Raw genomic sequence first — 26,084 nt, forward strand, 5'->3', positions numbered from 1 at the left:
GTTAAAAACTATGACTACTGGTCATGGAGCTTGAGAACATTTAGAAAGAAAAAATTATGTTGATAAATTTTGCATACTCTGTGTCACAAATATTTTGACAGCTATTTATAAACTCGATTGCAGTGAAAATACTAAGTGGGGTGCTTTGTTTAGTTTTGTTGTTGAGGAAATATTTTTAAAAAATCACTGGAGAAACAAGTCAAACACAGATTGCATTTAAGAGCTAGGTATGTAAAAATCTGGTAACTTGAGAGGCTGCTATAGGAATAGTGTGAGTTTCGAACTATTCTAATTTCACAATGATGGTTTTTTTTTTAATCAGAAAAAAACAAAACAAAAAACTTAAAAAAAAAAACAAAACAACGAAAAACAAAAATCACGGAATTCTCGTGATGGCTGAGGATGTCTTTTTATACTGTTCCCCTTGTATTTTTTCTCTTGAGAATTCTGTTTGGTTTCAAAAACCATTTTTTATTTGAACTTTGTTTTTTTTTTTTTTTGTTTTTGCTTTTTCTTTGAAACTTTCTATACTCTGGACACAGATCCTTTGTATTTATAGCTAGCAAAGATTTTCTTCCATTCCATGGATGGGGCCTTCAATTGTCTGACTTATTTTTGGGGAGGCAGAAGATGTGAATTTTTTATTGAGTCTTTGGGTGTGTCCCATCATGTACCCCAATTCTGTTCAACTCCAAATCCTCCAATATTCCCCCTCATTCCTGATGTATCCCCTCCATGAAAGAAAACAAAACTAAGCAAGCAAGCAAAAGGAACAACAACAACAAACCCATTAAACTAAAACAAAACAAAACCACACCAGGAACAGAAAAATCTCTGTTTTTTCTTCTTTCCTGCCTCGCTATCACCTCTTCATCCATCTTGGTGATACTGGAGGCTTTGGTGCTTCATATAATATACCACATTATATACTACATCAGCTTGAGTGGAAAATGTTCATTGCAATGAATCTCTTCTCTGGTTCAAGATCTCTGGTTTTTGATACAACATCCTCACTGGATCCTCATCAGAGCTCCTCTGGGGTATCTTCTGGCCACCCAGTTTTAGAGAGCTTGAGGCTATTGTTCTTTAGGACCAGGCCTTTCACCAGCTCCAGCAGTACCTAGATTGGGTAGATGCTAGGGTGGTTCAACCTAAAGCTCAGTTGTGAGATTTTGTGTTAGCCAGGCAGATGAGATGGAGCCACAAGTACACTCTGCAGAGTCAGCTCCCCTACATTCAAGTCCTCAGTGCAGGTTCATCCTAGCCTGTGGTGAAGGGAGCAGTCCTCTCTCCTGAAGGCAGGGGCCAGCTTCCTGTAATGGACAGCTAGAGGCAAGGCCAGCTTTCCCAGGTGAGTGAAGGGCAGGGCTGGCTCAATATAGCCATTTGATTTCATCTCATGTGATTTCTAAGGCCTTCTGAGGTGACACTGGCCACAGACATCAATATAGACCCCAGCTGTGGCTGGACTATGGACCTTGACATGGCTTTGATCCGGCAACTTGATCCGGATGACATCCTGGCTCTGGGTGGAAGGAATGGCCACTCAGATGGGAATGGTTCTAGCAGCCATGTAGCCATCAGACACCACCAAGGCCTCAGGTTTCAGCTCTAACCTTGAGCTGCTATGTGGCCATTGGTGGCAATGCAGAACCTGAACTTCAGCTCAGACCCCAGTCTCAGTAGGACCCCAGCGTGGTACTTGGCAGCACCTGGGTCTGGATGTCACCACTGCCTCCAGCGGCAGGATGGCCCTGAGACACTAACTTTGCCCTTGATCTTGGATGTCTGAATGTCCTTCAACTGTAACAGGAGCATTAGACACCAGCACAGACCCTGGGTGCAGTAGGGCCATGGGCTCTGACAAGGCCTTCGACTATAGCTCCAGCCCAGATGTCACCATGTCATTGTGTAGCAGTGCAGGCCACTCAGATGTGGATGCATCCTGGTCTCTGATAGTAACCTGAACTCAGATAATGGGTTTGATCCTTGGCTTCTCCATGGCAACCGGAGCCAAAAATATCAATCCTTACCCTGGCTGCTATAGGGCCATGGACCCAGACATGGCCCTCAACAGCAGTCTGAACCCCGATGCTTTCCTGACTTATTATTTTGCACTACAGAAACTTTTGGTTTCATGAGGTGACCTGTGTTGATTATCGTCCATATTTCCAGAGTGACCAGAGGCCTATTCAGAGAGTCCTTGGCAACACATACATGTTGAAGTAAACTCTTAATTTGTTCTCAGGTAGTTTTCAAATCCAGGTCTCAGGTTGAAGTCCATGATTTTTTTTGTACAGAATGAGGTGCAAAGATATACTTTCATTCTTCTACTATAGACATTTAGTTTCCACAACACTGTTTGTTGTAAGATACTGTCTTTTTGCCCCAATGTATATTTTTTCTTTGTATGTCTTTGACCAAAGTCAGGTGGCTGAATATTGTTATATATGATACATATGACTTATTTATTAGATATATGGTGCAAATATCAGTCCTTTATTCTCTTCAATTTATCTGTTTTTCTGCCAATATCATGCTAGTTTTACTAATATAATTTTATTTTATATTATAATAACTTGAAATCAGGTGTGATGATACATTTAGCAGTGTTCTTTTGGTTCAGGATTATTTAAATATATTTAGCCTTTTATGATTCCATATTAATCTTAAGTCCACTTTTTCTCTGCATGTAAATAGTGGTCCTGAAGTTTTGGTTAGAATTGCATTGAATCTATACAATGCTGTCTGTGAGATGGCCATTTTAATAATATCTTCCAGGAAGGAGCATGGGAGATCTTCCTAACTTCTGAGTTCTACTTCAAATGCTTTCTTTGCTGTCTTAAAGTAGCTACTGATGAGCTGATCATACTCTAATGGATAGCTCTAAATATTCTAATGGATTTCTCTGGCTGACATCATAAAGCCAAAGCAAACCAAGACATTAATGTGAAAAGGGAATTTTTAGGTTTCAGGTTGGTCAGATGATATGGGATATGGGGCGATAAGAGACAGCGGTAGTCAGAATAATCAGAATGCATTATATACATTTCTAAAAACACCCATGGGTACATTTAATTAAAAAAATAAAACTTCCAAATTAAAATCAAAAGGACCACCCTAAATACTGAAAGGAAAAGCAAAGCAGAGGATATCAGAATAAGAGTTTCTTGGGCAATGTTGAAATCCTGAAATCGTAGATTTCCTCCTTCATAGAACAGATAGAACAGATGGGGCCTTTTTTTTTTTTAGAATTTAAGTAGCCAGTTATGATAACATTATTTGTTGTTGTATGGAATTGTTGACCAACCAATATCCCAGCAATAGACCAGTGTAGCACCACTCACTAATGCATAGTACACCTGTAAATGTAATGTACATGGTTGTGTATTAATTTGCAAATATTTTTGATTAAACAAACAGAATTAAGGAAGAAAGGCCTATGATTCAAAATGATATTTGGAAATTTTAGAACTTCTGCAGGATTATGTCCTAATGGAGGCTAGAAATTTGCCTCCCTGTGTCCCAAAACAGGCTCTTCCAGTCAATTCCTGAGAAAGATACTTATTCAGTCACCCATTACTGATATTTGGCCCTGAGTCTGCTTGAGGAAGTTACTTACACAATAGAACAGGGATATTTTGAAAACCACATGGTTTCTGTATTTTTTCTTAGAAATTAAATGTAATCTCCCCTTGAATGACAGAGCAGCTAAATGGCTAGGGTGTTAGATACTCATTATTTTCCTCAGCAGTTCATAATAATTTCATGTAGAAAACATTAGTACCAAGACATTATCTATAAATGTGGAAATGGGGCTACAAAAGGAACTAGATTTGAGCCAGTAATGAGAAAATATGAGAGCTAGGTGTGCTACCAATTCAGCAATGGGGCGGATGAGCAGAATGGTCAAAGTGGAGAAAGAAAAGCATAGCATGCCTGAGAATGGAGGTAGTGAAGAAATGAGCATGATTGTACCAGAGTTAAATGTTTTGTGAAATGAATTAGGAATAGAAGAAATTTAGGCTATTAGTGATGAAGAACATGATTATTATTTTATAAATTTATCCTAAAAGTTTTCTTGCGAAGCCTTTGATTTCTTGATTTGAGCTTCTCTAATTTATCCTCAGATAAACACATAATAACATTCTCTAAGTTTCATTTAGACTTTCTTTCATGTTTACATTTTAAAAGTTTATAATACATTCTGATAAATGTGTTAGTATTTTAATCCAAAAGACCCACTGTTATTTATTTACTTACTTCTTTATTTATTTCGTAGAGGGGATTGAACTCAGGTCCTTATGTATGCTGGGAAAGCACCCCTTTCTCGTTTGCTTGTTTGCCTGGTCTGTGTGGTATGTCTAGGTGTGTGTACCAGTGCATGTGTATATGTGGACGTCAGAGGAGGACTTTCGGAGCCTTCCTCAATCACTTTCCACGTTGTGTTTTTGATGCAGGGTCTCTCACTGAATTCAAAGAACATTGTTTCAGCTGGATTGATGGACTGATGAGCTCCCTGGATCTTTCTGCTTTAGCCTTCTAATGCTGTGATTACAGTTATCAGCAACCCTGTCTGGCCTTTTACACTGGTCTTGGATATATGAGCATAGGTCCTCTTGTTTCTTTATCAAGTTCACTTACCCACTGAACCATCACCCAGTGCAAACACTATTAAGTTTTATCAAAAACAGATATTTTTTCATACTACACATTCTGATTACAAATCCTCCCAGGTCCTCCCCTCTCCTCCACCAAACAAAATCCAAATGCTTTCTTTATCTCACTCATTGAAATATGCACATCTATAAATAATAAAACAATTTAAGAGAAAACTCAGAAAACCAGAATAGGACATAACAAACATACAGAAGAAAAACAGCCAAAGAAAATGTTCAAGAAACACATAGAAGCAGTGGCACATATGTTCAGATAGAAATTTATACATAAATCCCATAAAAATACAAAACCAGAAGCATTATATGTACACAAAGGAGCCAAAAAGTAAAAAAATAAAAATTAAATAAAAAAGAGAAAGAACTCTTGACAAAGCATTGGGAGATATAGAATATCAGGATGTCAGTTACCTAAGCAGTGCTAGCGATGGATTCCAAGTGATAGTCTTAGAGCTGCTAATGCTGTGAAGAGACACTATAACCACAGCAACTCTTATAAAGGAAAAAAATTAATTGTGGTGGTTCATTTACAGTTGGCGGAAAGCAAGGCAGCATGCATGCAGACATGGTGCTAGAGAAGGAGCTGGGGGTTCTTACATCTTAACTCACAGGCAACAGACCTGTTCCGAAACACTGGGAATGATTTTTTTGTTTTCATTGTCCATCCACTTAACCAAGAATTTTATAATTTTATTTTTTTAATAGCTAAGTAATAATCCATTGTGAACATTTTCATTCTCTTTATATACTTATCCACTGATGATGAACATGTAGTTTGTTTCCTATTTCTGACTATTATAAATAAATCAGCAATGAACTTGGCTGAGCAAGTGCCTCTGTTATAGGATGTAGGTTCTGTTGGGTATATGTCCAGGAGTGGTATAGCTGGAATTTGAGGCACATTGATTCTTTTCTTCCTGAGGAATCATCATGCTGATTTCCATTGTAGTTCCACAAGTTTTTACTCCCAGAAACAATGGATGAGTATTTTCCCTTATCCCTCATCCTTGCCAGAATGAGCTGTCATTTGTTTTGTTGATCTTGGCCTTTCTGACTGGTGTAAGATGAAATCTCAGAGTTTTTTTTTCTATTCGCCTGAATATGTCTTTGGTGCTTCTGGGCTATGTGTGTTTTTTCTTATGGGAATGCTCTCTTTAGATCTTTACTCCACTTTTTAATTGGGTTGTTTTCTTGATGCCAATATTTTTGAGTCCTCTATACATTTTAATATTAATCCCTGTGCTATATAGTTATGTCACCTTGACACAATCTGAAGTTGTCGGAAAATGACTCCATAATATCTGGCTATACGCAAGCCTATAGGGCATCTTCTTAGTGATTGATGGGGAAGGCCCAACCCATTCATTGTACACAGTGCCATCACTGGTTGATAGTCCTGGATTCTATAAAATAGTACGATGATCAAGCCTTGTTGAGCAAGGCATTAAGCAGCACTCCTCCATGGCCTCTCAATCAGCACTTGCCTCCAGTTTCCTGCCCTGTTTGAGTTCCTGTCTTGACTTTTTTTTTTTTTTTTTTTTTTTTTTTTTTTTTTGATAATGAATGAAGCATAAGGATAATGAATGCTTTTCTCCCCACGTTACTTTGATTATGGTATGTAATCATAGAAGTAGCAACCCTAACTAAGAGAGTCTTATATTGCATGTATAGTTGGTTATAGCACCGAGCGATGGCCATCTCTCGGGACAACTGGCATAAGCGTCGCAAGACTGGGGAGTAAGAGAAAGCCCTACCACAAGAAGCAGAAGTATGAACTGGTACAGTCTACTGCCAACACGAAAATTGGCCCTAGTCTTATACACACAGTCCAAGTTCGAGGAGGCAATAAGAAGTACCATGCCCTAAGATTGGATGTGGGAAACTTTTCCTGGGGCTCTGAGTGCTGTACTCGGAAAAACAAGGATCATTGACGTTGTCTACAATGCATCCAATAACAAGCTGGTCCGCACCAAGACCCTGGTGAAGAACTGCATTGTGCTCATCGACAGCACACCGTATCCTCAGTGGTACGAGTTCCACTATGCACTGCCCCTGGGCTAGAAGAATGGGGCCAAGCTGACTCCTGAAGAAGAAGAAATACTAAACAAAAAACGATCCAAGAAAATTAAAAAAAAAATACGATGAAAGGAAAAAGAAGGCTAAAGTCAGCAGTCTTCTGGAGGAGCAGTTCCATCAGGGCAAGCTTCTTGCCTGTATTGCCTCAAGACCAGGCCAGTGTGGCAGAGCAGGTGGCTATGTGCTAGAAGGCAAGGAGCTGGAGTTCTATCTGAGGAAGATCAAAGCCCGGAAAGGCAAATAAACCATCATTCATAGCTCATGTAATAAAGGTGTTTATTGTTGTATAAACAAAACAAAACAAAATCTTTTCCCATTCCATAGCTTGCTGCTTTGTTCAAATGATGGTTGGTGTTCTTTGCTTTACAGAAGCTTTAGAGTTTCATAAGGTTCTTAATGTCTGTGCTATCAGAAAGTCTTTTTCTGTGCCAACAAGTTCAAGGCTATGCCCCATTTTCTCTTCTACCAGATTCACTGTATCTGGCCTTACGTTGAAGTCTGTGATGAACTTGGAACTGATTTTTTGGTAGGGTGTTCAGCACTATTTGTTGAAGAGCCCTCTCTCTCTCTCTCTCTCTCTCTCTCTCTCTCTCTCTCTCTCTCTCTCTCTCTCTGTGTGTGTGTGTGTGTGTGTGTGTGTTTATATGAAGGTGAAAAATTCTTTCAAGTTCTGTGGAGAATTATGCTGGGATTTCAATGGTTATTGCAATAAACTTGTAGATTACAAGCCAGATCTTATTGATTTTTTAATGTCTTTTCAGTTTCTGTTTTCATTATTTTAAAGCTTTTCTATGCAAGCTTTTTTACTGCTTTGTCAGAGTTATCCAAGATCTTTTTCTCTGTCTCTCTCCCTGTCTCTGTCTGTCTGTCTGTCTGTTTCTACCCTTCCTTCTTATCTTCCTTTCATTTTTAGCTATTAAAGGAAAATGTATTTTCCCCTGAATTTATCTCAATCTGTTTATTATTTGTGTAAGGTTGTTGTGTTTTGTGTATTAATTTTGTATTCTGCTACTTTTCTAAAAGAGAGCTATAGGAATTTCCTGGTGGAATTTTCAGGGTCAGTTATGTATACAAACATATCTGAAGATAGATACTTTGATTTCTTCCCTTCCCAATTTTATCACTTGATCTTCAGTTGTCATATTGCTCTAGCTAAAACTTCAAGTACTATATTGAATAGGTATGGAGAAAGTGTACATCCTTGTCCTACTCCTGATTTTAGGGGAATTGCTTGGATATGGCTTTGTTTAAATTGCCTCTATTATTTGAGGTATGTCTGTTGTATCCCTAGTCTCTTCAAGACTTTGATCATACAGGGGTATTAGATTTTGTCAAAGGTATTTTCTGGATCTAATGAGATTATCATGTTTTTGTTTTGATTTGTTTTCTTTTAGTTTCTTTGTGTGGTGGGTTACATTTATCAAATTATATGTGTTGAACTATTCTTACATCTTTGGGTTGAAGTCTACTTGATCATGGCGGATAATCTTTATAATGTTCATTATTTGCGTATTTTACTGAAAACATTTATATATTTTTTTCATATGGCAATTTGATTTGTAACACTTTGTTAGGTTTTATGTGGTTTAGATATCAGTATAACTGTGGACTCATTAAAAGAAGTAGACAATGATTTATTTATTTATTTATTTTATGTAACCAAGTCCATTTAACTGAAAACAAACATTTATAGACAATATTTGGGAATTTGGGCATCATTCTTTCCAAACTACTTCCTGCTGGTAAGGGGCGCTTTCATGGGGGATTCGAAGAAGATTCAGAGATCCTGGTTGTAGTCTGTAAGGCTGCTTTGTCCAGCTGTTTTGAATGTAGGATCACCTGGTACTCTGTTTCAGGCAGTCTGGCTTGATCAAACCACATTAGTCTGGAAGGAATCCACAGCTTTTCATTTTCTATGGAAACAAAAATAGAAATTCTTTTCCCCAGTAACTTGTCCTTGAACTTAAATTTTGGAGTCAATGCATTTTTTTTTAATTTAATTTATTATTTTACATGTCGATACCAGTTCCCTCTCCCTCTCTCCCTCCCTCCCTTTTACCCTCTCTGCCTTCTCACAAGCACCCTAGCTACCCTCCCCTCCCATCCCCCCACCCCAATTCCATATGTAGCAGAATGCCATCCAGTTGGGGTCATGTAGCTCTGACAGGTCATGTGAAGTAGGGACTAGGGCTTCTCTCCTGTCTCTAGGTTAAGGCAGTTATCCCTCCATGGGAGACGTGTTCGCAAGGTTCTTTTGTGCACCAGGGATACATCTTGGCTCCACTGTCTGATGTCCCTTAGACTGCTCAGTCCTTCTGGCTGAGTCCCATATTCAGGGAGGCCTGAGTCAATCCCATAGAGACAGCTTACCTGAACAAGGAGGGGCTAACGGGCCACCAATGATTTTTTTCTGTTTCTATTTTGTGAAAAATTTTGGGGAGTATTGGCATTAATGATTCTTTGAAAGTCTTATAGAATTCAGTGATAAAGCCATTTGGACCTGGGCATTTTTATTTGCTGTTGGAAGAATTTTAATTACTGCTTCTATTTCTTTTTAGGGTTATAGATATTCTTAAATTACTTAGCTGATCTTAATTTTTTTTTTTCTAAAGAAAAACCTATCCGTTTCTTTAGATTTCCATTTCAGTTGAGTACCCGCCTCTCAAGTATGTTCTGTTTCTCTGGATTTCCTTGGTGTCTATTATGTTCCTCTTTGTGTGTCTAATTTTGTTAATTTGTATCTTTCTAAACCTTTTAGTTAATTTGGACAAGCTTTTGCCAATTTTTATTGATTTTTCTCAAAGAACTCTCTGTTTCATTAGTTCTTTGTAACTTTGTTTGTTTGTTTCTATTTTATTGATTTCAGTCCTGAGTTTATTTCTTGCCATCTACTACTTTCAGGCTTTATTTCTTTATTATTATTTTTCTTTACAGTTTTCAGGTATGCCAATAAGTACTTATATGAGATCACTCTTTTTTTTTTTCTATATGCTTTAGGGCTATGAAGTTGTCTTTAGAATCACTGTCATTGTATCTCATACCTTTGGGTATGTTAGGGATCAACACAAGGCTGTAAAAACCCATAGAAATAGCTGACCTAAACAAGTGGCAGCTCATGGACCCCAGATTGATAGGACCGACCAAGACCCCCTGAAAGTGAGTCTCAGTTAGGAGGCCTGGGAAGTCTATTGTACCTCTGACAAGGGAACCAGTATTCATTGCAGGAACAGGCTTTAGGAGCTTATTTCCCATGGAGGCATTCTTCCTTAGTTTAGAGACATGGGGGAGGACCTAGGCCCTACTCCAAATGATTTGACAGATTTTGATGATCCCTCAAGGAAGGCCTCACCCTCCCTGGGGAGTGGATGGGGGATGGGATGGGGAGGTTGTTGGGAGCATGGAAGGATGGGAGGGAGAGGGAATTGGGATTGATATGTAAAATAGGAAGAAATATATTGTTTTTTTTAAAGTTTGGGTATATTGTACAATCATTTTCCTAGAAAGCCTTTTCTTAATTTCTGTCTTGGCCTGCTTTTCACTCAGTTGGGAGTGCTTCAGTTTCCATGAGTTGTAAGCTTTCTGTTGTTTTTGTGGTTGATACTCAGTTTTAAGCTTTAAGCAAGCTGTTGTGGTCTGACAGGATGCAAGCTATTATTTCAATTTTTGTGTAACTGTTGAAACTTGCTTATTTCTGGGTATGTGGCCAATTTTGGAGAGAGTTCCATAACATGCTAAGGAGGAGGTATATTTTTTTTTCTGTTTCAGTGAAATGTTCTATAAATATATGTTAGATTCACTTGCTTTATAATATCAGCTCCAGCAAATCTGGGATTTTTCTAAATGATCTATCTATTGACAAGAATGGGATACTGAAGTCACCCACTATAAGTATGTGAGGGTACTTATGTGATTTTATCCATAGTAGTGTTTTTATCTTCTTTTTTTTTTCTTTCTTTCTTTCTCTCTTTTTTTTTTTTTTTTAACATTGAGTACCTTGTGTTAGGAGCATATATGTAGAAAATTACAATGTCATTTTCATTGATTTTTCCTTTGATGGGTATGTAGTATCCTTCTTCTCTTTAGTTAATTTTTGTTGGAAGTCATTTTGTCAGATATTACAATGGCCACAATAGCTTGTTTCTTTGCTCCATTTGTTTGGGAAATGTTTTTTGATCACTTTTTCCTGAGATGTCTTTCCTTGATGTTAAGGTATGATTTTTGAATTCAGTAAAAGAATGGATCCCATTTTTGCAACTAATATGTTTGTCTGCATATTTTTATTGGGGGAATTGAGCCCACTGATATTGAGACTCATTAATGAGCAGTAATGGTTAACTCCTTTGTGTGTGTGTGTGTATGTGTGTGTGTGTGTGTGTGTGTGTGTGTATTATTGTTGTTGGTTTGGGTTTTTAAAATTATTGTTTTTGTTGTTATGATGGTAGGATGTGTGTGTGTGTGTGTATGTGTGTGTGTGTGTTTGTGCGCGCGCGTGTGTGCGTGCATGCGCTCATGCGATTTTCTGGTCTGGGATTATTATCTGATATATGAAATAATAACGATTCCTAACAGCAGTCTTTAAACTCTCCGGAAAGAAGATGGGGCCCCACATCATCGTTTCCACTTGACTCAACCTGATGCATCGGAACTACAAACATCACCCCAAAACCGGTTTGAGACTGTTTTGCTAGAGACAACTCATGACTAGCTAGCTGTAATGGTGCACCTTTTTATTACACCCTGGCCAGAGTTTCAAATAAAACTACAGTCAAAAATTTTCTGCCACACAGTGACTAGCTACATATGTCACAGCCAGTTCTGTTGAGAAATTTGGTTACTAAAAATTTTCTTCCTACAGGATCCATTGGAACAATCATCGTCCCATTTCAGCAGAAAGTAATCTTAAAATAACGACACCCCCTTTCCCTACCCTTGGAATTTTGAGATAATAGTCATCGTCTTTGGGTTGGTTTTAGTTATTTGGGATTGGGTGATGCTTACACTCGGGTTTATCTTTTAGACAGGAATAGGAAATGGTTGGGAAAGGTATGGTTTAGATGGGATATAGGTAGATTAGCCTATTTTCTTGAGAATTTGAGTAAGAATGAGATAGTATTTTACAGCTTACATTGTTGTGTATTCTTATGTGGTAAACTATGTAAAATTAAGTTTATATTTTGTTATATTGTGTTAAATCTTTCCACTTATAATGTTTTATGCACATTATTTTTTTACCATATTCTATGTATGTATACTTTTCTTGTATTCAAGACATTTTGTATATTGATACAATTTGGGATATTTATCTTGCTGCCCTTTATAGTTCTACCTCTTGTCTTGACACTTATACTCTACCTCTATTTTAGGGATTTACATGTATGTATATGTAATAGTTATATTGTTTAAGTATTTGTTCCTGCTTTACTCAGGGAAGTTTTAATCAGTCTTTTTAGCTAAGTTCCCGAGTATTACAGATTATCTTCACTCACATTTCCTGTACCTATGAGATTAGTCAGATATAGATGCTTAATCTTCAATCACTTCATAGACATACAGAACATGGCATTTAAATGTTTTAATATTAGTACTCCATTGACATGAGACACTGTTGCTTCTGACAGCACCGTGCACTTTCCCGAAAATATGTTGGACACTGTTGTTGCTCCTGCTGGAGTTCATTCTCGCCTCAGCTAATGGCCTGTTGGGCAAAGAATTGCCCCCACCTTGACCACTGATTTTGGACATGCAGTCCTATGTGTTTACAGGAGACAAATATAGAAGACTGCTTGACCTTGCCAAGTCAGGGTAAGACAGCCATTCTACCTCCCTGCTGTTGTTGTTGGTCTGTCAAGTTCTCTTGGCCTTAGCCAAATATGGGTGTACCAACGTGGCTGTGAGACCTAGGGTGACTGTTCAGGTGGCTTGCTGTTTCTGTCCTTGCTGCACCTTTTGGAAGATGTCCATCCGCATTTCCTGTCTACTCTAGTATTGTTTATTTCCTTCTCAGGTCTGGATGAGGTTGAAGATTAAACTATCACAACTATTATTCTCTCTTCCTAGTTAGATATATTAGGTGCTAGACTTACGTTTTCCAGCTTAGGACAACTCTACTGTAAAATCCATATTGCCCTCACCCTAGGACTAGATATGTAGGTCATTTTGTTCAAGATTTTCCTTTTCTTCGAGCACACTTGTTATTCACTGTTTTGTATATAGTTTTTATTAAGCCTAAATCTTTTCTTTAGACTAAAAGGGGAATTGTAGTGAGATAGTTCTGTGGCACTGACCACCCATTGGGGGGTGGAGCCATGGGCAGAGTGACCTGTGGAAGGAGGTCGGAGGGGGCCAGGAAAGGCGCTCTCTTTCTGGCATGACTCGGACCGGAGAGGATCGGGTTGAATTTCCTGGTGTTCATCTGTCTAGGTTGTAAGTTATTTCTCCCTAAATAAACATCTATTCGGCCTATTTGTTTATCCTGATCCTTATTTACCGTGATAATGGATCCCATTTTTGCAACTAATATGTTTGTCTGCATATTTTTATTGGGGGAATTGAGCCCACTGATATTGAGACTCATTAATGAGCAGTAATGGTTGACTCCTTTGTGTGTGTGTGTGTGTGTGTGAGTGTGTGTATTATTGTTGTTGTTTTGGGTTTTTAAAATTATTGTTTTTGTTGTTGTGATGGTAGGTTGTGTGTGTGTGTGTGTGTGTGTGTGTGCACGCGTGCGTGCGTGCGTGCACGTGCTCATGCGATTTTCTGGTCTGGGATTATTTATTCCCTCTATTTTCTTGGGTGTAGTTTTCAGGTTGTTGTTTCCCTTAAAGTGCATTCTGTAAGGATGGATTTATAGTCAATATTTATAAATTTTATTATATCATGTAATGTCTTATTTTATCCATCTATTTTCTTCAAAGTTTTTGCTGAATATTCTAGTCTTAGCTAGCATCTGTGGTCTTTTATGGTCTGTCACATATTTGTTTAAGTCTTTAGAGTCTCCTTTGAGAATTCAGAAGTCATTCTAATAGGTCTGCTTTATATGTTACTTGGTCTTTCGTTTGCATCCTTTAATCTTCTTTTTCTCTACATTTAATGTTTTAATTTTATGTATCAAGGGGACTTTTTTTTCCTGGTTCAATCTATTTGATGCTCTGTATGCTACATTGATATACATCTCTTTCTTTCGGTTCAGAAAATTTTCTTCTACAATATTGTTTTAAATATTTTCTGTGTCATTGACTTGTGCTTCTTCTCCTTCCCCTATTCCTATTATTCTTAGATTTGTCTTTTTCATGGTGCCCTAGATTTCTTGCATGTTTTTTGGTAGAATATTTTGAGATTTAACATTCCTTTGAAGGAGGTATCCATTTCATCTATTGTGTATTCAGTGCCTGAGGATCTTTGTTGCATCACTTGAATGATTTTGGTGATGCTTGCCTCTGAGTTTCCTGTTCAAGTGCCTAAATTTTTCATTTCTAGATTTCCCTCAGCTTGGGTACTTTATTGTTCTGTTTCTCCTTTCAGTTCTTGCACCATCTTATTTATTTCCTTCTGCTTTTTATTCGGATTTTCATAGATTTCTTTAATGATTTATTTCATCTTTAAGGACCTCTGTCATATTCATAAAACTATTTTAATGTATTTTTGTGTGATTTAGTTATGTTGCAATATTCAGGGCCCAATTGTGGTAATCTATCATCAGGACTTAATTAGTGATTGTTTACCTTTCTTCTTCTTCTTCTTCTTCTTCTTCTTCTTCTTCTTCTTCTTCTTCTTCTCCTCCTCCTCCTCCTCCTCCTCCTCCTCCTCCTCCTCCTCCTCCTTCTTCTTCTTCTCATTTTCTTTATGTTATGAGATCTATTTCATTTTATTTTATTTTTTCATTTAATTTGAAACAACCTCATTTTACATGTTAGTCCCAGTTACCACAACCGCCCATCCCCTGTTATCCCAAGCCCTTTATTCTGCTCCCCTGGGAGGGTGAGGCCTTCCATGGGGAGTCATCAAAGTCTGTCATATTACTTGGAGCAGAGCCTAGGGCCTTGCCCCATGTGTCCAGGCTGAGAGAGTATGGGACGGGCTCCCAAAGTCCATTCTTTTTTTTTTTTTTTTTTTTATTTAATTTTATATAACAAAGTCCAATTAAATGAAAACAAACATTTACACACAATATTTGTGAATTTGGGCGTCGTTCTTTCCAAATTACTTCCTGCCGGTAAGGGGCACTATCTTGGGGTATTCGAAGAAGATTCAGATATCCTGGCTGTAGTCTGTAGGGCTGTTTTGTCCAGCTGTTTTGAATGTAGGATCAGCTTGTACTCTGTTTCAGGCGGTCTGGCGTGATCAAACCACATTAGTCTGGAAGGAATCCACATCTTTTCATTTTCTGTGGAAACAAAAATAGAAATCCTTTTCCCCAGTAACTTGTCCTTCAAAGTAAAATTTGGAGTCAAAGCATTTTTTATTTAATTTATTATTTTACATGTCGATCCCAGTTCCCTCTCCCTCACTCCCCCCCCTGTCCCTTCCTCCCTCCCTCCTCCCAGCCCTCCCTCCCTCCTTCCCTCCCTTTTACCCTCTCTGCCCTCTCACATGCACTCTAAACACCCTCCCCTCCCATCCCCCACCCCAATTCCATATGTAGGGGAATGTCATCCAGCTGGGGTCATGTAGATCTGACAGGTCATGTGAAGTAGGGACTAGGGCTTCTCTCCTGTCTCTAGATTAAGGCAGTTATCCCTCCATGGGGGATATGTTTGCAAAGTCCTTTTGTACACCAGGGATACATCCGCTCCACTGTCTGAGGTCTCTTAGACTTCTCAGTCCTTCTGGCTGAGACCCATATTCAGGGGGGCCCGAGTCAGTCCCATGCTGGCTTCCCAGCTATCAGTCTAGTGGTCCTTAGCTCCTCCTTGTTCAGGTAAGCTGTCTCTATGTGCTTCTGCCGCATGGTCTTGTCTTCTCCATCTGCTTCTGGGTTCTAGTTCGACTCAGTGTTTATGTATGGGTGTTTGATCCTGTTTTCAACAGGCATTAGTTGAGGGCTCCATGGAGAAGTTTGTTGTTGATCTCACTCTCCGGGAAGGGCATTTATGATAGCCTTTCCACGGAAGCTGAGATTATTAGTTGGGAGCAGTCTTGTAGTTCTCTCGACCATTCTTTGTGTTCAATTTTATCTTCAAACCAATATTGGCTCCCTCTTTTATGTTTTCTCTCTCTGTCTCTGTCTCTCTCTTTCCTATCTTCCATTCCTAACCAGGCTCAATCCTCCTGGTCGGACATGCCTCCCTCTCCTCCCCCCCATTTTCTCCTACTTCTCTCTCCATTCGCTGTCCTCCCCCACTTCACCTGAGCTCTGGGGAGACTTGTCCCTTTCCAGTTCTGTGAGGGACTTTATATGAATCTCTTAGAATACACATTGTATCCTAGTTCATCTGGTGATGTGAATTATAGGCTGGTGATCATTTGATCTAGGTCTAAAATCCATATATAAGTGAGAACATACTGTGTTCCTCTTTTTGTGACTGGGTTACCTCATTCAGGATGGTTTCTTCAAGTGCCATCCACTTGCCTGCGAATTTCAAGATACCATTATTTTTTTTCTGCAGAGTAGTATTCCATTGTGTAGATGTGCCACATCTTCATTAACCATTCTTCAATTGAGGGGCATCTAGGTTGCTTCCAGGTTCTTGCTATCACAAATAGTGCTGCTATGAACATAGTTGAACAGATGTCTTTGTTGAATGGATGTGAATCCTTTGGGTATATGCCTAAGAGGGGGATTGCAGGGTCCTGTGGTAAACTAATTCCCATTTTCCTGAGGAACCGCCATACTGATCTCCAAAATGGCTGTATGAGTTTGCACTCCCACCAGCAGTGGAGGAGTGTTCCACTTTCTCCACATCCTCTCCAACATAAGTCATCACTGGTGTTTCTAATTTTAGCCAGTCTGGCAGGGGTAAGATGGTATCACAAAGTTGTTTTGATTTGCATTTCCCTGATAGCTAAGGATGTGGAGCATTTTCTTAAGTGTCTTTCAGCCTTTTTGATTTCCTCTATTGAGAATTCTTTCTTCAGTTCTGTACCCCATTTTTAAATAGTTTTATTTGGTGTTTTGTTGACTAGTTTCCCGAGTTTTTTGTGTATTTTGGAGATCAGCCCTTTGTCGGATATAGGATTGTTGAAAATGTTTTCCCAGTCTGTGGGCTGCCATTTGGTCTTGTCAACTATGTCCTTTGCCTTACAGAAGCTTCTAAGTTTGAAGAGGTCCCATTTATTAATTGTTTCTTTCAGTGTCTGTGTCCCTGGAGTTATGTTCAAGAAGTGGTCTCCTATACCAATTTGTTCAAGGGTACCTCCTACTTTCTCTTCTAAGAGGTTCAATGTGGCTGGATTGATGTTGAGGTCTTTGATCAATTTGGACTTGAGTTTTATGCATGGCGACAGGCATGGGTCTATCTGCAGTCTTCTACACACCCTCATCCAATTGTGCCAGCACCATTTGTTGAAGATGCTGTCCTTGCCACATTGTATAATTTTAGCTGTTTTGTCGAAAATCAGGTGTTCATAGGTGCATGGATTAATATCAGGATTTTCAATTCGATTCCATTGGTCTACCTGTCTATTTTTATGCCAATACCAGGCTGTTTTCAGAACTATAGCTCTGTAGTAGAGCTTAAAGTCAGGAATGGTGATGCCTCCTGAAGTTCTTTTATTGTATAGGGTTGTTTTGGCTATCCTGGTTCTTTTGTTTTTCCATATAAAGTTGATTATTATCCTTTGAGGTCGGGGAAGAATTGTGGTGGGATTTTAATGGGGATTGCATTGAATCTGTAGATTGCTTTTGATAAGATTGCCATTTTTACTATGTTAATCCTACCTAACCAAGAGCATGGGAGATCTTTCCATTTTCTGGTATCTTCTTTAATTTCTTTCTTTAGAGTCACAAAGTTCTTATTATATAGGTCTTTTACTTGTTTGGTAAGTTTTACACCAAGATACTTTATGTTGCTTGTGGCTATTGTTAAGGGTGATGTTTCTCTGATTTCTTTCTCTGCCTCTTTGTCGTCTGAAAAAAGTAGGGCTACTGATTTTTTTGAGTTTATCTTGTATCCTGCTAGTTTGCTGAAGGTGTTTAATCAGCTGTAGGAGTTCCCTGGGTCGCTTATGTAAACTATCATATCATCTGCAAATAGAGACAGTTTGACTTCTTCCTTTCCAATTTGGATTCCCTTGATCTCCTTTTGTTGTCTTATAGCATTAGCTAGATCTTCTAGTAAGATATTGAAGAGATAAGGAGAGAAAGGACAGCCTTGTCTTGTTCCTGATTTTAGAGTTTCTCTCCATTCAGTTTGATGTTGGCAGTTGGTTTGCTGTATATTGCTCTTATTATGTTTAGATATGTTCCTGTTATCCCTGACCTCTCCAATACCTTTATCATGAAAGGGTGTTGAATTTTGACTAAGGCTTTTTCCGCATCTAGGGAGATAATCATATGGTTTTTCTTTTTCTGTTTATATGGTGGATCACGTTGATAGATTTTTGTATGTTAAACCATCCCTGCATTCCAGGTATGAAGCCTACTTGGTCATGGTGGATGATTTCTCTGATGTATTCTTGAATTCGCTTTGCCAGTATTTTATTGAGTATATTTGCATCGATGTTCATCAGGGATATTGGTCTGTAGTTTTCTTTCTTAGTTGTGTCTTTGTGAGGTTTGGGTACCAAAGTTATTGTGGCCTCATAAAAAGAATTTGGCAATGAGCCTCCTGTTTCTATCTTGTGGAACAGTTTGAGGAATAGTGGTATTAGTTCTTCCTTGAATGTCTGGTAGAATTCTGCACTGAATCCATCTGGCCCTGCACTTTTTTTTGGTTGGAAGGCTTTCGATGTGGGTCTATTTCATTGCGGGTTATAGGTCTATTTAAGTTGTTTGTCTGTTCTTGATTTAATTTTGGTAAGTGATAGTTATCCAGAAACTTGTCCATTTCCTTTGAATTTTCAATTTTTGTGGAATACAGATTTTCAAAGTATGACCTGAAAATTGTCTGGATTTCCTCTGTGTCTGTTGTTATGTTCCCCAGTTCGTTTCTGATTTTGTTAATTTGCATGTTCTGTCTCTGCTTTTTTGTTAGTTTGGATAAAGGTTTGTCTATCTTGTTGATTTTCTCAAAAAACCATCTCTTTGTTGCATTCATTTTTTTTGTATTGTTTTCCTGGTTTCTATTTTGTTGATTTCAGCCCTCAAGTTGATTATTTCCTGGCGTCTACTCCTGCGGGGTGAATTCGCTTCTCTCTGTTCTAAGGTTTTCATTTGGGCTGTTAATTCTCTTATGTGACTATCCTCTGTTTTCTTCATATGGGCACTTAGTGCAATGAACTTCCCTCGTAGCACTGCTTTCAAGGTGTCCCATAAGTTCGGGTATGTTGTATCCTCATTCTTGTTGAATATTAGAAAGTCTTTAATTTCTTTCTTTATTTCTTCTTTGACCCAGGAGTGGTACATTTGCACATTGTTCAGTTTCCATGAGTTTGCAGGTTTTCTGCTATTTGTATTGTTGTTGAATTCCAATTTTAAAGCATGGTGGTCCGATAAGATACAGGGGACTATTCCTATTCTCTTGTATCTGTTGAGGTTTGTTATGTCACCTAATATGTGGTCGATTTTAGAGAAGGTTCCATGTGGAGCAGAGAAGAATTATATTCTTTTGTCTTTGGATGGAATGTTCTATAGATGTCTTTTAACACCAGTTGAGACATAACTTCTGTTAATTCTTTTGTTTCTTTGTTGAGTTTCTGATTTGTGGTCCTGTCTAGTGTTGAGAGTGGTGTATTGAAGTCTCCCACTATAAGTGTGTGAGGTTTTATATGAGCTTTGAGTTTTAGTAGTGTTTCTTTTACGAATGTGGGTGACTTTGTATTAGGGGCATAGATGTTCAGAACTGAGACTTTGTGTTGATGGATTTCTCCTGAGATGAATATGAAATGACCGTCTTCATCTCTTTTGACTAATTTTGGTTTGAAGTCTAACTTGTTAGATATTAGGATAGCTACACCTGCTTGCTTCTTATTTCCATTTGATTGGAAAATCTTTTCCCAACCCTTTACCCTGAGGTAATGTCTATCTTTGAAGCTAAGGTGTGTTTCTTTCTTGTATGCAGCAGAAGAATGGATTCTGTCTTCGTATCCATTCTGTTAGCTTGTGTCTTTTTAGAGGTGAGTTAAGACCATTAATATTGAGGGTGAGTAAGGACCATTGATTGTTGATTCTTGTTTGATTTAGGTTTGTTGTTGGCAGTGGTATTGTGAATATATTTGTTCTGCTTCACCCTTGGTTTCTGGTGTAGTTGGATTATCTGTTGCCTACATTTTTGTGGGTGTAGTTACCTTCCTTGGGTTGGAGTTTTCCTTCCAATACTTGCTGTAGGGTTGGATTTGTAGATACATATTGGGAAAATCTGGTTTTGTCATTAAATATCTTGTTCTCTCCATCTATATTGATTGAGAGTTTTGCTGGATATAGTAGCCTAGGCTGGCATCCGTGTTCTCTTAATACTTTTAGAACATCTATCCAGGACCTTCTGGCCTTGAGGGTTTCCATGGAGAAGTCAGGTGTAATTTTGATAGGTCTGCCTTTATATGTTACCTGTCCTTTTTCCTTCGCTGCTCTTAATATTCTTTCTTTGTTCTGTATGCTAGGTGTTTTGATTATTATATGTCGAGGGGTCTTTTTCTTTGGTTCAGCCTATTTGGGGTTCGGTATGCTTCTTGTACTTCCATGGGCATGTCCTTCTTCAGATTTGGAAAGTTTTCCTCGATGATTTTGTTGAATATGTTTTCAGCACCTTTGAGCTGGGCTTCCTCACCTTCGTCTATGCCTATTATTCTTAGGTTTGGCCTTTTCATGGTGTCCCACATTTCATGGATGTTTTGTTTTAAGGATTTGTTGGATTTATGATTTTCTTTGGTCAATGAATCTATTTCTTCTAGTTTATCTTCTGCGCCTGAGATTCTCTCTTCCATCTCTTGAATTCTATTAGTTATGCTTGTGTCCATGGTTGCCGATTTTTTGCCCAGCTTTTCAATTTCCAGCATTCCTTCCGTTTGTGTTGCCTTTATTTTCTCAATTTCAGTTTTCAAGTCTTGAACCGTTTCCTTCACCTGGTTAATTGTTTTTTTCCTGGCTTTCTGTACTTTCCTTAAGGAATTTGTTCAATTCTTCCACTTTTTTGTTTGTTTTTTCCTCCATTTCTTTAAGGGATTTTCTCACATCTTCTTTGAGGGCCTCTATCATTTTTATGATGGTAATTTTTAAGGCGTACCCTTCTGCTTCCTCTGCTTTGTTTTTGTGTTCCATTCTAGTTGGTGTAGATTCCCTAGATTCTGGTGGTGTCATGTTTGTCTTTCTGTTGTTAGGTGTTCTCTTGTATTGCCTTCTTCCCATAGCTTCTTCCAGTAGGTGTTGGTGGGGTCTCCCCCTCTCTCTATGGTACTTCCCCAATGGGCTTATGTGGGTCTGAGATTCAATATCTGTATCTCTGTGTGGTACAAGCTCTCTAGGAGGTTTCTCCACAGACAGGGATCCAGGGATGGGGTCAAGGATGAGGATCCATAGGAAGATGCCAGCAGGTACTCACAGTGGTCCTCTGGCCAATAGCTCTGGCCCAATAGCTGGCAGAAGAGGACACGGGCTGAGCTGGAACTTGAGAAGGTTTTGCAGGGTAGTGGGATCTCACAGGAAAATGGCGCTCTCCAGCTGAGACCTCATTCTTTGGCAGGGGCCAGGATTTGGGGGTCAAGGATCGTCCCGCAGGAACTCCGAGTGGACCCGCAGAGATAGGCAGATCTCTGGGAGGGGCCCGGGACTCCAGCAGAGGACTGGAGGTGGGGTCAGAGACCAAGCTGGTGGAAATTACAGGTGGTCCTGCATGGATAGTCAGGTCTCCTTTGTTCAGAGTTGCTCCGAGAAGTCTCCGAAGTAGGGTGGACTGTTGGCTCCACCCTCTGTCCCAGTGCTCAACCAGAGCAGCAGGATCGTGGGTGGGGTAGGGCACAGGGTGGGGGGGGTAGACTGGCGGTGGGGATGGGTGGGGGTGTATCAGAGCTCCAAGGGTGCTCTCGATGGGGACCAGAGACAGGAGCAGCAGGGTCAGGGGCCTACCCACGGAGTCCCAAAGTCCATTCTTATACTAGGGATAAATAATTATTCATTACCTGAGGACCCATAGAATCTGTGTCAGTCCTATGCTGGATTCCCAGCTATCAGACTAGAGTCCATAAACTCCCCCTTGTTTGGGCCAGGAGTTTCTGTGGGCTTCTCCAGCCTGATCTTGACCCCTTTTCAGATCACTCCTCCCTGTCTGCAACTGGATTCCAGGAGTTCTGCTAGTGTTTAGCTGTGGGTGTCTGCTTCTGGGTCCATCACCTACTAAATGAAGGCTTTAAGATGGCATATGAGGTACTCATCAATTTTATTATCAGGGAAGGGCATTAAAGGTAGCCTCTTCACTATTGCTTAGATTGTAATTTGGGGTCATCCTTGTACCTCTCTGGACATCTCCCTAGTGCCAGATTTCTCTTTAAACCTATAGTTGTTCCTGCTGTTATGGTATCTCTCTCTCTCTCTCTCTCTCTCTCTCTCTCTCTCTCTCTCTCTCTCTCTGCTCTCCTCTATTCATTCCCTCACTCAATCTTCTTGTTTAGTCATGCCTACCTCTCCCCTCCTCTTCCTCCTGATTCACTCTTCCCTCCCCCCACGCTCCCCATTTGCTTGGGAAATCTTGTCCCTTTCCCCTTCTCCAGGGAACCATGTATATATGTATGTATCTCTTAGGGTCTTCCTTGTTTCCTAGGTTTTCTGGCACTATGGATGGTAGGCTGGTAATTTTTGCTCTATATATGAGTGAGTACAAACCAGGTTTGTCCTTTTGTGATTGGGTTACCTTAATCAGGGATGGTTTCTTCTAGGTCTATCCACTTGCCTATGAATTTCAAGAATCCATTTTTTTTTTGTTTTGTTTGTTCTTTTTTTCCCTCCTGCTGAGAAGCACTCCAATGTGTAAATGTACCACATTTTTTGCTTCCATTCTTCAGTTGAGGGACATTTAGGTTGCTTCCAACTTCTGGCGATTACAAATAATACTACTATAAACATAGTTGAACAGATGTTCTTGTTGTATGAATGTACCTCTTTTAAATATATCACTACAAGTTTTCAATATATGACCTGAAGAAATTCCGGATTTCCTTAATATCCATTGTTTTGTTCCAATTTTCATTTTTGATCTTGTTAATTTGCATGTTCACTTTCTTTCTTTATCTTAGTTTGGATAAATGTTTATCTATCTTGTTGATTTTCTTGAAGAACCATCTCTTTGTTAAATTGATTCTTTATATTGTTTTCCTGATAGGAAATGTCATTCTGTAAATATGTTTCTCTTATTGGTTAATGAATAAAATCCTGTTGCCAATAGGAAAGCAAGGTAGGTGGGACTAGGAGACAAGGAGAATACAGGGGCAGGTGGGAGGAGATTCAACATGTAGGACAGGGAGAGCAGAACTCCAGGCCTTCTCTCTGGTAAGATAAGACCAGGTGGAAATACTTAAATTAATAGAAATGAGTTAATATTTAAGGGAGAGCTAGCCAATATGTAATGCTAGTAACAGGCTAACAGCATTATATCTAATGTAACATCTTTGTGTGTTATTTGGGGCTGGTGCGGCTATGAGACAAGGTTGGTGGGAAAACATATTTGTAACATTTTTCTTAGTTTCTACTTTATTGATTTCAGCCCTCAATTTGATTATTTCCTGTTGTCTACTCCTCTGGGGCAAGTTTGCTTCTTTTATTATAGGGCTTACAGTTCTCTAATGTGACTTCTCCCATTTCTTCATATGGGCACTTAGTCCTATGTACTTTCTTCTTAATACTGCTTTCAAAGTGTCTTATAAGTTTGGGAATGTTGTGTCTTCATTCTCATTGAAGTCTAGGAAGTCTTTTATATTTATTTATTTATTTATTGGCTCAGGAATGGTGCAGTTTCACATTGTTCAATTTCCATGAGTTTATAGGCTTACTACATTTTGTGTTGTTGAATTCTTACTCTAAAGCATGGTGGTCTGATAAGATACAGGGGTTGGTCCAATTTTTTTCTTTACCTATTGAGGTTTGCTTTATTGCTGAGTATGTGGTCAATTTTAGAGAAGATTGCATGTGGTACCGAGGAGAAGGTGTATTCTTATGGAATGTCTATTAATGTTTCTTAAACCCGATTGGTTCATAAATTTTATTAGTTCCTTTGTTTCTTTGTAAGTTTCCATCTGGTGGACCTGTCTAATTTTGAGAGTGGGGTGTTGATTTTTAGTAATGTTTCTTTTTCAAATGCAAGTACCTTTGTATTTGAGGCATAGACGTTCAGAACTGAGATTTGATCTTCATGGATTTTTCATGTGAGGAATATGTAATGACATTCTTCATCTGTGTTGATTGATTTAGTTAGAAGTCAAATTTGTTAGGTATTAGGATTGTCATAGCCACTTGTTTCTTGGGTCCATTTGATTGTAAAATCTTTCCCAACCCTGAACTCTGAGGTAATGTCTGATTTGAATTTGAGGTGTGCTTTTGTATGCAGCAGAAAGATGGATTCTATTTTTTATCCAAAAATTATCATTTTTTTCGTACATTTATTGGAATACTGAAGTGTACAACAGCCATAGAATATAATACAGCCTGGTTTTGGCACAAAATAGACAGGCAGACCAATGGAATCAAGTAAAAAAATCCTGATATTAACCCACATACCTACGAACACTTGATTTTTTGACAAAAAAAAAAAAAAAAAAAAAAAAAAACAGCTAAAAGTATACAAGGGGAGGAGGAAAGCATATTCAAGAAATGGTACTGGCACAACTGGATGATGGTGTGTAGAAGACTCCTGTCTATCACCATGCACAAAACTCAAGTCCAAATGGATCAAAGACCTCAACATAAATCCAGCCACACTGAACCTCTTAGAAGAGAAAGTGAGAGGTGCCCTTGAACAAACCTGTACAGGAGACTGCTTCCTGAACATAACTCCAGTAGCAAAAACACTGAGGTTGACAATTAATAAATGGGACTTCCTCAAACTGAGAAGCTTCTGTAAGGTAAAGGACACAGTTGATAAGAACAAAAGGCAGCCCACAGACAGGGAAAAGATCTTCACCAATCCTACATCTGGCAAAGGGCTGATCTCCAAAATATACAAAAAACTAAAGAAACTAGTCAACAAAACACAAAATAACCCTATTTAAAAATGGGTACAGAACTGAAGATGGAATTCTCAATAGAGGAAAACAAAAAGGCTGAAAGACACTTAAGAAAGTGCTCAACATCTTTAGCTATCAGGGAAATGCAAGTCAAAACAACTTTGATATAGAATCTTACTCCTGACAGAATGCTTAAATTAGAAACAGCAATGACAACTTATGTTGAAGGGGATGTGGAGAAATGGGAACACTCCTATACTGCTGGTGGGAGTGCAAACTTGTACAGCCATTTTGGAGATCAGTATGGTAGTTCCTCAGGAAAATGGGAATCAGTCTACCACAACCCGGCAATCCCCCTCTTAGGCACATATCCAAATGATCCACATCCATGCAACAAAGACATGTGTTCAACTTGTTCAAATCAGCATTATTTGTAATAGCAAGAACCTGGACACAACCTAGGTGCCTCTCAAGTGAAGAATGGATAAAAAAGATGTGGCACATTTACATAATGGAATACTACTCTGCGGACAAAAGCAACAGAATGTTGAAATTCACAGGCAAATGGATGGAAATTGAAGAAACCATCCTGAATGGGTTAACCCAGTCACAAAAAGAAGAACGTGGTATACACTTATATATGTGTTTTAGACACAAAGCAAAGGATCACCAGCCTATAATTCACACCACCAGAAAAATCTAGGATACAAGGAGGATTCTAAGAGATTCATACAAAGTCCCTCATAAAGGGAAAAGGGATATGATCTCCTGAGCATATTGGGAGTTGAGGAGCAGTTAGTGGAGAGGGACATAGGAGAAAGAGAAGGGGAGGAGAGAAAAGCATGTGGGATAGGAAGATCAAGTCAGGGGAGGAATAGATGAGAGGAAAGTGTGTGTGTGTGTGTGTGTGTGTGTGTGTGTGTGTGTGTGTGTGTGTATATATATATATATATATATATATATATATAGAGAGAGAGAGAGAGAGAGAGGAGAGACCATAAAGAAATATCCAGAGACCTACAAGACTAACCCCAACTAACAATTTCAGCAACATTGGAAAGGCTACCATAAATGCCCTTTCTTGATAAT

At 38.9% G+C, this 26,084-nt stretch overlaps 1 protein-coding gene and 1 pseudogene across 1 annotated transcript in view; both read left to right on the forward strand.

Moving 5' to 3' along the window:
- Cnbd1 (cyclic nucleotide binding domain containing 1) overlaps positions 1-26,084 on the forward strand; it is a 416,492-nt gene that overhangs the window by 47,470 nt on the left and 342,938 nt on the right. The window lies entirely within an intron of this gene.
- Positions 6,367-7,014, forward strand: LOC127232378 (40S ribosomal protein S8-like; annotated as a pseudogene).

This window comes from Phodopus roborovskii, unplaced genomic scaffold (assembly GCF_943737965.1).
Source record: "Phodopus roborovskii unplaced genomic scaffold, PHOROB, whole genome shotgun sequence".
Taxonomy (NCBI): Eukaryota; Metazoa; Chordata; class Mammalia; order Rodentia; family Cricetidae; genus Phodopus; species Phodopus roborovskii.